Source organism: Tenrec ecaudatus, chromosome 9 (assembly GCF_050624435.1).
Source record: "Tenrec ecaudatus isolate mTenEca1 chromosome 9, mTenEca1.hap1, whole genome shotgun sequence".
NCBI lineage: Eukaryota > Metazoa > Chordata > Mammalia > Afrosoricida > Tenrecidae > Tenrec > Tenrec ecaudatus.
In genome coordinates this window covers 155,717,398-155,729,491 of record NC_134538.1, presented here as the reverse complement: position 1 = coordinate 155,729,491, position 12,094 = coordinate 155,717,398, and the positions used below count along the sequence as shown (strand labels likewise).

Genomic DNA, 12,094 nt, shown 5'->3' with positions numbered 1-12,094 from the left:
TAGACCTGCCCCTGTGAGTTTCTGAAACTGACTTTATGGGTCTCGAAAGCACATCTTTATCCCACTCTGCGCTCTATTAGGGACCTCAAAAATATGGTTTGAGAAATTCTTCATTAGCAAAGGGTTTTGTTTTCTATTTCACTTTGGATATTAACTAGAAACATCAAAAAGAATAAAAACCTTCCTTTTAAAGAGCAAAACTATACTTTAAAAATTATATATATTTGAGAGCTTCTTGCACACATTGACATTGGGAAGTATTATAACTGGACTGATTAAAGCAATTGGCTCATTGTTTTGGATTACTCATTGAAAATACATGAAAGTTTAACTTAAAGTTGTCACGTGTCTACGTCGTATGCAAGGATTCATTCTCCACTTGGCTCTTGGAACCAAGAGTCTGGGAGCTCAACATGTCTAAAGGTGGAGTCATTGCTAACGGTCCGATTCTATTCTCTTTCGTAAGGGCTGGCTTCACCATCCAAGAAGCCAGGGTGCCACAGGTTACCTATCCTTGTGTGCTTTCCCTGTCACCACCTGCACAGCCAGTTGCCCTCTGAGCTTGTCAATTCTGTCCTCTCTAACCACCATCCCGGGAAACTCACGGTGGGTCTCTGCATTCTCATCTCACGATCTCGTCGGTCGGACTTTCAAGCTTTATCTTCCTCCTTTCTGCTCTCTCTGCTCAGTAAGAGAACCGTGAGAGTCTAAAAATGAAAATCAGATTATCAGCTGTTCCATGGCTTAGAAAACATGCCTGTAACCACAAAACCACCTTCTTTCGTAATGTTGTCAAGGTTATTCATAGATCTGACCTTTGCTTGCCTCTTCAAATTAATCTCTTAAGCCTGCTCAGTACGCTGCAAGGGTTCATTTGTGTGTGTGTCATCTTGGCGAGGCTACTCGGCTTTCTGGTCAAATCGTGCCTGGATGTTGCAGAAAAGGCATTTTTTAAATTTAAATTTTACTTTATTGGGGGCTCTTACAGCCCTTATCACAATCCATTCATATATCCATTTTGTCAAACCCATCTGTACCTATGTTGTCATCATCTTTTTCAAAACATTTTCTTTCTACTTGAGCCCCTGGCATCAGCATCTCATTTCCCCCTTTCCTCCCCTTTTCCTCCCCCTTGATAATTTATAAATTATTCTTTTTTTTTCTTCCATGTCTACACTGACTGTTGTCTCATTTCACCCACATTTTAGCTGTCCTTCCCCCTGGGATGGGGGCCATTTATCAATCATTGTGATTAGTTCCCCTTTATTCTCCCTCCTACACTTACCCTCCTAGTATCGCTGCTCCCTTTATTGGTCCTGAGGGGTTTATCTGTTCTGCGCTCCCTGTGTTGCGAGCTCTTATGTGTACCAGCATACATGTCTAGCCAGATTTGTAAGATAGAATTGGGGAGGGGGTGAGATAGAATTGGGATCATGGTAGTGGGGGGCAGGAGGGAGAGCATTAAAGAAGTAGACTCTAGAGAAAGGTTGTGTGTTTCATCGGTGATAGTAGTAAAGGCATTCTGTAGATGCAATTTACATTCACGATCACCTGACTTCAAGGAAAGCCTACTACCTTCCTTAGTGTAAGTGGGACTCATAACGCTGAAGGACCTTACAGAAAGCAAAATACAAAACAAAGGAACAAAATGAACAAAATAGAATCCACTGAATTTCCTGTGGAAGCAGCAGTCAAGAAATCAAATGACATAGTGCCCCGAGCATTTCTGCTGCACAAGGTCTCTCTAAAGTGTTAGGAAACATAGATGCCACTCTGAGGACTAAGGTGTGCCGGGTCTCAGCGCTGGCAGTTTCAGTTGGCTCACATGCGTGTGAAAGCAGAATTGGTGCATTTGAATAACGGCGTTGGTAAAAACAAGCAAATCGACCTCGGAAGAATGGCAGCCAGCGTGTGGGTCTCGTGTACTTGGAACCATTGCCAGGAGAGAACAGTCCTCGGAGAAGGACATCATGCTTGGTAAAGAGGAAGGTCCCCGAGGAGATGGACTGACACAGTGGCTTCAGCAGTGGACTTATACATAGCAACTATTATTTGAATGGCGAAGACCCGGGCAGCGTTTCATTCTGTTGTGTATAGGCTATGCCTAAAACCTAGCAATAATATAGTTACAAGTCAACGACTTAAAATAACCTAAATCCCTTTCCCTCTACGCACACAGAAACACAGAGACAAGTATAGATACACAGAGGGTCTGCATATTCTCTTCAATGGGGCTGCCTTGAGTTTGATAAGGACATCTAAGTTCATAAAATTATATGGGAATGTCTCATCTCCTACTCAGATCAGAAGGACTTTTTCATGTACACTTGTTTTATTCATAATTTGTAAATGTTCTGGGATACCAAACGTATTTCTAATGTCGAATTTAACGCACACACACACACAAATTTAACCTCATCTTAAAACATCCACTGATCCATCTCATTCAAAAGCAGCATCAAATGCCAAAAGGATCATAAAGCAGATATGCACACAGCTGCACAGTTTGCATAAAGGTCTATTTCATTCTTGGTGGATAGCAGATTTAACAGTTAAACACATTTAAATGATGTATCCGTGACAGCACGACTGCAGCATTGGTGACTAGATGACCAATTGAACTAGAAACCAGCTAACACGTCACTGTCTAAATGTTTAAAATACAGCTTTTAAATCATCTTTTGTGTTTTGATCACCTTTGGGGGGGGGGTGCTGTGGGGTTGGGTGGTGGGGAAAGCCTGCTGGTCACAATGGGCATATATTAAGGCCAAATCTTCTGATACCCATTCCCACAGGTCCCCTCAGCTGGGTTAAGGCTCCAACTCGAGGGTAAGCCCAAGTTTGTGGCCTCCAGCCTTAATCCTCTTCCCATCCACCAGAGCAGACAGTGTAAGCGTCACCCCAGGCCTCAGAGTCTGAGTATAGCCCACTCCAATTAAACTAGAGTTGTTGCCTTTTGCAGAAATGGAAGCTGTGGGATCCAACTGGTATTTAGCAGCAGTGCCAAAACGAGTCCTGTTGGTACCTGAAGTCCAAGCCAAGTTTACTGACCTGTCCAGATCTTCACAGACTTCTTGATAAATTGATCCTCCAAATTCTGTCCCACATTGACATTAGGGTGTAGCTGGAAGTCCCCAGTCCTGTAGCCCACTGCAAAGTTATTCCTTGTCAGCTTTGACTTGGCATGTCAAAGGTCATCTGATAACCCGCAGTCCAGCCCTCATAGCCAGACAGCTGAACCATGGATTGCAGGTCCAGAAAAATCAAAGTCAACATCACAGCCAAGGTTTATACACTTGCTCTTGTAGGAAGACTTGATTTTACCACTTTTCTTTCCTGTGTTTGGTGAGAAGGTAGTATCAAATGTCAACTTTAAACCTTGGCAAATCTGGTCTTCCATTGCGATTTCTGTTCCCAGAGTGTTATCAGTGTTCCATTTTTCTGTGAAAGTCAGACCACACGCACACCATTTATATTTGGTCTCCAACGTTCCAGTAACTTTACCAGTGTCTGTGTTAGATGAACCAGATGTTGAGATTTCCACACCACTGCAAGACATTGTTTTCACATCCAGTTTCACCCACCCCAAACCAAATCCTTTGTTGAAAATATCTCTGGCAGCTTTGCCAAAGTCAGCATATGATGGAGGAATGCACATTGGCCGCGCCCACCTCTGCCCGTAGGTCGCCATGGCAAGACAGGGAGGAGTGTTCTGGTGATCCCCCAGGGCAGCGGCCGCGCTGCCCCGCCAGCAGCTCAGGACACTCGACTTGCGCAGAGCTGGGCTGCAGCTGCCGCAACTGGAGGGCGAAATGAAGGAGACCCAGAAGGACTCTTAAAGATGGCTAAGCCTATTATATTGTACAGATAAGAAAAGTCAAATCAAGACACATTGGTGGTTCATATGTACAAAGTCGGGAAACCAACCGACCAGCTTATAGGGAGTATAAACTAGTCTCTCTCAATGTAGATGTGTGTGTATGTCTTTTTCTCTATATAGCTATATCTTCCTGTCTGTCTGTCTATAATCTCTGTATCTCCATAGACCTCTGACAGTTACAATGCAGTAGAGAAAATCGACAACTCTGTTAGAAGCGGTCACTTGCATTTCAGTGTTGACTGCTCTTTCCTGCGTAGATGTAATGGATTGGTGGAACCCTGGGTTCCTGGACTTCTGCCTTCTCCCCAAGCCTTCATTGCCATTGAAACCTCCACCAGTGTCAGTCAAACACCTCCAAATACTCCGTGTCCATCAACCCACCAGCAGGAGGAAATCTGAAGGGAGTCCTTACCAAAAGGACTCTTTGTTTGGAAGAATGCAAACATCTGAAAATGATTTGGCAGAGTTCATTATAACAAGATGTTGATGAGAGCATCATGGAACTGCCTTGCAAGACGTTGAGCCACCTCAAAAGAAACATACACAAGAAACTCCACTTTAGAGAAGAAATAACGTGTGACATTAGGGCCCGGCCAAGAAGTTGGACCATCACCAAGAATCAACAGATGGTCCAAGAAGCCACCTCAAAAGTGTGGGGAACCCCTATAAGATTTGGCTCAACCTGACTGATGCCCCAAAGCCAGCCAAGCTGTTAGATCTCTCTGGAGACGGAGTTGTACCTCGGTCCTTGGCTCCATGCGAGAAAGAATTCACGCCAAAGCCTGGCTCATGATCCAAGTGAGTTTAATGCGAGTTAGAAGAAGTTTCAGGTGGCCTTCAACTTAACTTTTGTCAAGTCTGGTGTGTGTGTGTGTGTGTGTGTGTGTGTGATTTGCTCTTCCCTTCCCCTCAAGTGCTTAGAAATGAACACGGTCATATTGCCAACGGTGCATGCTTTGTTTTCAGGAGAAGATGGCTTCAGCATCCACTCTGCAAAGGTGCTGGACACAGAGTGACAACTACTCTGAACGTGACTGGAAGGCACGAGCCCGCGGAATCATCCAGAAACCCTGATGGAAACCTCAACCAACGTCCTTCCAAGGGGAAGAGTTACTCTCTGTGTTACTCAGGGTTCCGTTAACTCCCCAAGAGCTTCAGGGAACCACCACCAAGCAAACGGTTAAAAGAGAAGAAGGAAAGATTATTCAATGGCATTGCTGTTCTCTTGGGTTCGTGCCTGGCCTGACATCCCCCTACTTCAGGACAGCTGCTGTGGCCCCTGTCAAGGGGCAGGGAGCAGGAGGGAATAAATCAATATATGAGTCTGAAATGACCAGAGTTCACCAAGGGTGCTGGCATTAACCGCTTTGTGTTTGGCCTTCCAAAACTCGAGTCTTAGGAAGAGAGAAGATGCTGAGGGGAAGCAGCTCCCTAGGCACCCTCCCACCGCCGGGGTGGGCTCACTCTTGACGAACACGCTGGATTTAAGGAAGACCGTTCACGGGTGACTTTGACTATTCCAGACATTGGAAATTTCAATAATAGAATGAACTCTTGCATAAAATAAGGCAGGTTTCTTCTTCTTCTCCTCTGTCGTTCGTCTCTCTCTCTCTCTCTCTTTCTCTCTCTCTCTCAAAACAGGAAGAGAAGATTGAGTTCTCAGGCTTGGCCACCAGCCCCACCCCTGAACACTGTAAAGGACTGAGTTGAATGGGTTTGGGTCTCTGAAAGGGCTCAGCCATTTTCAAGAGAGCACCGCTTTATAAATAACCATAAGAAAAAGCCTTATTATTATTGGATAGACATGGTAGGGAGACAGTTGGAACTCTCATCAAAGCCTGGTGGCGCCCCCACATTCTGTGTCAGCGCTGACGAGGTGGCTGTACAGCTACCCGTCGCCAACCCTGGTTGGCTGGGGCCCAGGTTACGGTGGGATCTGGCCAGGGGCCCCCGTGCAATGGGGCAGCTGGCGCCTGGCCCAGGGATTAGAAAGCTTTCATTTTTTGTCTCATTGATATTAGTCACAGAATCTCTTTTTCATGAACAGCAGGGGGAGGGGGAAGGGGGGGGTCCCAGGGCGCAGAGGGAAGCAGGCTGAAGCAGAAATCACCGCAAACCCGGAGCACAGGAACCCCAGGAGAAATAAGAAACCCCCCGCTTGCAACCTAGTTATCCAACATCTGCATCTATTTCGTTCTGCACATTTCGCAGGAAATGGATCGTCTGGTCTGTCTTTGAAAGGAAAATTGCTTTAGAGGCAAAGATACTGCAAGTTTGCCTTGGACAAACGAGGTATTCAGTATCTTAAGTCGTTTCTGGCTGCCACACTCTCCTCTCTCCTCCCCTTCTCTCTCTCTCACTAATGAACTAATGACTAGTCTGAAATTTCATCTCAAGGAGCAATTTCGGTACACATAATTTGTGGGTAAATTTCCTACCACTCTTGGATGTGTGTGTGAGCTCGGCTGTACAGCCTCTGCAGAAGACCCTGTGTAATATATCATTGGTTGACAGATTTTCTTGGGAATCCTTCCTCTGGAGAGAGAGAGACAGAGAGAGAGAGAGAGAGAGAGAGAGAGAGAGAGAGAGAGAGAGAGAGAGAGAGAGAGAGAGAGAGAACTTGCACGATCATGAATTTGAGATTGTGTGTGTGTGTGTGTGTGTGTGTGTGTGTGTGTTGTATCCTTCGCAGAATCTAACCATAATGACCATGTCCTAAACCCCGATTCTATTTGAGTCTTGGAAACTTTTCCTGCTGAGGTACATAGGATAAAGTCTGGCCTGAAGTCGTAATCATCTTGTCTTAGACACTTCTGCCCGGTGGAAATGGCGAGTCACTTCCAAAATAAAACTGGGGACCAGGAATTACTAAATAGCCACTGCTCTTAAAAATAAACCACCGGGGTCCAATACAGCATGGCAAGATGACTGCCTCTCACGTCTGTGCCCGACGAGTCCCCAGAACAAGGAAGCCAACTGGTAAACTCGAGAAAGACATAAACTGAGCACACGGGCGTAACCATGGCACTCTTGGTTACGTGCAGGGCTGCCGTTGGAGGTTGGTTTATTTCCTAGATACATTTTTGGAAACCAGGTGAGCAGAGAGAACCCAAATATAGCACATGAATACTTTGTGAAAAAGGTGTCATTTTTTTTCTTATTCGAGGATGATTACACCCACGCTTCCTCAAGTAACTGTCAGTAACGGTGTGGTATCTGTCCTTCCAGGATTCGTTGTGCGGATCAAATAAGCACATGTATTGGAAAGACGTTGTAAAGCCCGTCTCATTCAAAGAAAGTAGTGTTGCTGCTGTCCCCTTTGAACCAAGGCCATGTGTGATGGGAAGGGGATTGAAGGGAAGCAAGGCTGTATTCCTGTGACTCCAGGCAGAACTGGGAGATGTGTGGGTCCCGGGCCAGACCACGGCCATCAAGTGAGTGACCGGACCCAAGGAGCCACCTGCATTTTTGTTTGTTTGTTTCCTGGTGCAGATAAAAGTCAGCATTACAGTTATTAAGTGTGAACTAGCATGATGGTAAAGTCGGAAGTCTTAGGAGAATGACCAGAATGTGACACAGAGACAGGAAGTGAGCATATGCTGTTGGGAAAATGTAGCCCCTAGAGTTGCCGGAGGCAAGGTGATCACAGACCTGTGTGAGAACTTGGAACCCGGGAAACATGATGCAGCCAAGCACTGTGAAACCAGGCCCGTGTGCACACATGGCTTACGAGCAGCTATCAGCTTGATGATAACAGTTTAGGTTTGGGTTTGGAATCTGTCAAGTCGGTCCCGACGCAGAGGGACCCTGCAGTTGAACTATTCCCGTGGGATCTCCAAGGAAGCTTTATAAAAGTAGACTGCCTCAACTTCAACCCTTGGAGAAGCTGATGAGTTTGAACCAACACCCATTTGGTATGCAGCCCAATGCTTAGCCCACTGAGTCATCAGGGTCCCTTTATGTTTGGTTAAACAAGCAAACAACCCCACCCAACCTAATGCCACCAAGTTTAATTCAGACTATAGGATTTCTGAGGATGTAAATCTTTACAGCAACAGACAACCTCATCTTTATCCTGCAGCATGACTGGTGAGCTTGAACTGCCAACCTTGCAGTTAGCACTTCAACATGTCACAGGCCTTCCTTGACTTTGGCAAAACTCAGTGCAGGTGAATCAGTTCCAGCTCCCAGTGCTCCTATAGGACAGAGTAGATCTTCCCTAAACCTTTGGTTACAAGACTGTAGTAACTCTCTGTGGGAGCAGAAAGCCTCATCCTTCTGAGGAGTGGCTGGCAGGTTCAAACTGCTGATCTTGTGGTTAGCAGCCCAATTTATAATCCACAACACCTCCAGAGCTCCTCTGAGTTTGGTAAGGGTCTCTAAATTCCTAAACTTAATGAGAATGTCAACTCTCCAATTCAGAACAGAAGGAATCCTAAAAAGGGCTAGTCCCCCTTTGTTTTAGAGATAAGAAAATGGAGGTCAAACACCACTATCGCTTTGTACAAGGTTAGAAGCTGAGCAGCAGCAGCAGCTTGGGGAATCCAGCTCTGCTCATTTTCCACCCCCCTTGCCTCTCTGCATTCCTTCCAAATGACAGCTCCCTGGAGTTTTGGACAAATTAACTGTGGCCACTGAGAGAACTGGTAGGAGTGAAGTGGTTGGCACGGCTCAGAGTGGTGGATAGTCCTGGAAAAGCTTCATAGTGTGGGTAGAAGCTGTCTGAAGGGAGGATTAGGTAAATGCAGTCCATCAGGGAAGATCTTCTAGGTGCAGAGACCAGCAGGAACCCCAGGCACAGAAGACCCACTGTGCACAGAGGTACGGGAAGCTCCCAGGGGACAGAAAAGACATCTAGAAGCCTTTAGGAAATTAGGTGCATTGGGAAAGGCCAAAGGTTAGGCAAGGGTCTTTGATTTTACATGAAGCTGGACAATGTTCTCCAGTCCCTGGAGAAGGACATCAGGTTTGGTAAAGTCAGAGGCAAAAAGGAAAATTCTCAGTGGGATTAGCCCTGGGGCTGCAACCATGGGCTCAGACATAGCAGTGACTGAGGATGGGGCATCCTTTCCTGTGGTACATGGGGCTGCTATGAGTGGAAACCAACTTGACCCCACCCAACAACAGCAATGATAATGTGATTTCATATTCTTTTCTTTTAAATTGGAGTATTTTCTGATGCTCATTATTATTTATTTTTTCCAATAGTTCTATGGCACCTAATTCACATATCCTACAATTCAATAGTTCAATCACATCAAGAAGAGTTGTACAATCACCACCACCATCAGTTTCAGAACGTTTTCTTCATTCTTGTGCTCATCATTATTAGCTCCCCATTTCCCCCCAACCTCCGGAGTCAAAACTCAGGAACCATGAATCCAATGACTGCCTATCTAGATTTACCTATCTTGGATTTCTGAATCTGGAAAACATAAAAAAAAAAAAAAACCCAACCCAAACCAAGCAACAAACCAAAACTAAAAACCATAAAAAGCAAAAGAGATGGAAAACTCAATTTGAAAAGAAAGGAGAAAATATTTTAAAAATATATCAGAACGAATTGCAATGGATCATAAGAGAGACCAAATGACAGAGTGCTCAATTTTAACCTCACTGCATCTGCAATGATCCATTTTCCAGTGCATTCTGCATGCTAGCCAGAATATTCACATGCCTGGTCTACAGTCAGGGGATTCACCTCTTCACCTGGGGCTTAATTCACATGTATTTCCCCTTCTTGAATGCAAGACTGACAGGAAGGCAGGTTTCTGATCGATTGTATTTCTTTCATGCCCTCTAGTTCCATCCTTGCCTTAGGCTGGTAGGTAGGCTCTCTGGTATGATGGCGAGTTAAAGTGATGAAAACGGTCACACTGATCTTAGACAGAAAGCTGTGTTGTGCAGGGTCCTAGACCACCCTGACCTTCCAGCCTGCCATGCGTCTTTGCTTGTCCCTGTGATCCTGGAAACCATGCCACCGTTATTTCAAAGGGCAGGTTTACCCACAGCAGACAGCTTCCAGACTCAGAGAGACTAGGAAGGAAGATCGGGCAATCGACTTTTGAAACATTTGGCCAATGAAAATCTTCTGAAGAACAGCAGAACACCGTCTGGCAGATGGTGGGGAGAGGAGCCCCTCAGGCAGAAAGGCATTCAAAATATATCCAGGTGACTTTGATGTGGAGGGAGTCAAGCTCTCAGGACCTGTTTTTTTTTTTTTTGATTGCTGATGTGACATGGCTTAAAATGAGAAGAAACAGCTACAAACACCCATTCATGGTCAGACCATGAAACACATTGCGTAAGAATCTCGGGAAATTGGAAGTCTTCAACAATGCATTGGGAAGCAGAAACATCAATATCGTATGTATATGTGAGCTGGCTTCTGAGTCAGAGAGACATGTGACAAAATGAAGAGGAATGACGTCTCATCCGTCATCAGAAAGAACAAGTCAAGATCTGTCTTGAATAATAGTGTGGTTAGTAGTGGGGTAATAGCACATGCCAATAAGGAAGACGAGCTAATACAACGATTATTTAAATTTATGCACCAACCACTAATGTCAAAGATGAAGAAACAGGAGCTTTTTTTACCATCGTCTATGGCCTAAAACTGATCAAGCAGGCAAGGAAGGGCCTGTGGGGTGGTTTAAGATCTGGAAAGGTATGAGTCAGGGTTTTAGCCTTTCACTGTGCTTATCCAGGCTGCACGCTGAGCAAATAACTGGGGAAGCTGGAGAAGATGAAGAAGGAGTGGACTCAGAGTTGGTGGAAGACTCATTAGCAAACTGCGACATGCAGAGGACACAACCTGGCTTACTGAAAATGAAGAAGACTTGAACCACTTAATGTGAAAGATCAATGGCTACAGCCATTTTATAGATAACATCTCAATATGAAGAAAGCAAAAGTCTTTATGACCGGACCAATAAGCAACCTCATGATAAATGGGAAAACCCACCATTTTCAATGATTTAATTTTATTTAGACCCACAGTCCATGCTCATGAAAGCAACAGTCAAGAAGTCAAATGACATATTGTAAGTCTGTTGAACAAAGCTTATTGAAAGTGTTTAAAAAAGTGTTCAGGAGTGACGATGTCACTTTGAGGACAAGGTGTGCTTGACATTGCGATGGTATTTCCAATAGCCTCATACGCATATAAAGCTGGACAGTGATGTAGGAAGAACAAAGAACAGGTATGGTGTTGAAGCTTATTGAATATACCATGCGTGTCAGAAGAATGAAGAAATCTGTGTTGAAAGAAGTACAGTCAGCAGTACTGAGAAGGGAAGATGGCAAGACTAGATCTCCCATGCTTTGGACAGGTTATCAGGAGGGATAATGTCCCATAAAAGGACATGATGCTTGGTAAAGTCAGCGAAAGAGAGGAAGGCAGTCAATGAAAGAGACTGACACAGTGGATGGAAAAGTGGACTTTCAGCAGGGATTGTGAGAAAGATGCAGGACAGAACAGCATTTCATTGCATTGTACATGAGTGGGAACCAATGTGAAGGCAGTTAACAGCAAAAGAACACCATCAGAACAACTTTCCATTCTCTTAGCAATGGTGTGGGGCAGCACCTGTTTAATGCTGCCAACCAGTGAAGCTCACCAGAGCCTTGGTGTCCCGTGTTTTCAATGAGGCTAAGTCAAGTAGACATGATTGACTTCCTGGATAGGAGATCTCAGCCTCCAACCTTTCTGGAGGTCAGGTGATCATATATGACACAGTGTCTCCACTGTAAATAGCATGGTTAACCAGGAATGTTTTGGCATAGCCGAAGGAACTCATTATAAATGATATTATTCGATAGTGACTGGGGTCTTAAAGGCTTGAAGATAAACAAGCGGCCATCTAGCTCAGAAGCAACAAAGTCCACATGGAAGAACACACCAGCCTGTGTGATCGAGTGGTCCCAAAGGGATCAGTTACCAGGCATCAAAGAACAAAAAATCATATCATTGACTGCACACCTCCATGATAGGATCGCTGAAGACAAATGGGTGCATAAGCAAATGTGGTGAAGAAAGCTGATGGTGCCCGGCTATCAAAAGAGATAGTGTCTGGGGTCTTAAAGGCTTGAAGGTGAACAAGCGGCCATCTAGCTCAGAAGCAAATAAGCCCACATGGAAGAAGCACACCGGCCAGTGCGATCACGAGGTGCCCAAGGGACCAGGTATAAGGCATATTGCAAAAAAAAAAAGAT

The 12,094-nt window shown here is 45.0% G+C and overlaps 1 pseudogene; it reads right to left on the bottom strand.

Annotated features, from left to right (window-relative positions):
• Positions 1-2,810: 2,810 nt before the first annotated feature.
• On the bottom strand, positions 2,811-3,691 carry LOC142456208 (non-selective voltage-gated ion channel VDAC2 pseudogene; annotated as a pseudogene).
• Positions 3,692-12,094: the final 8,403 nt, after the last annotated feature.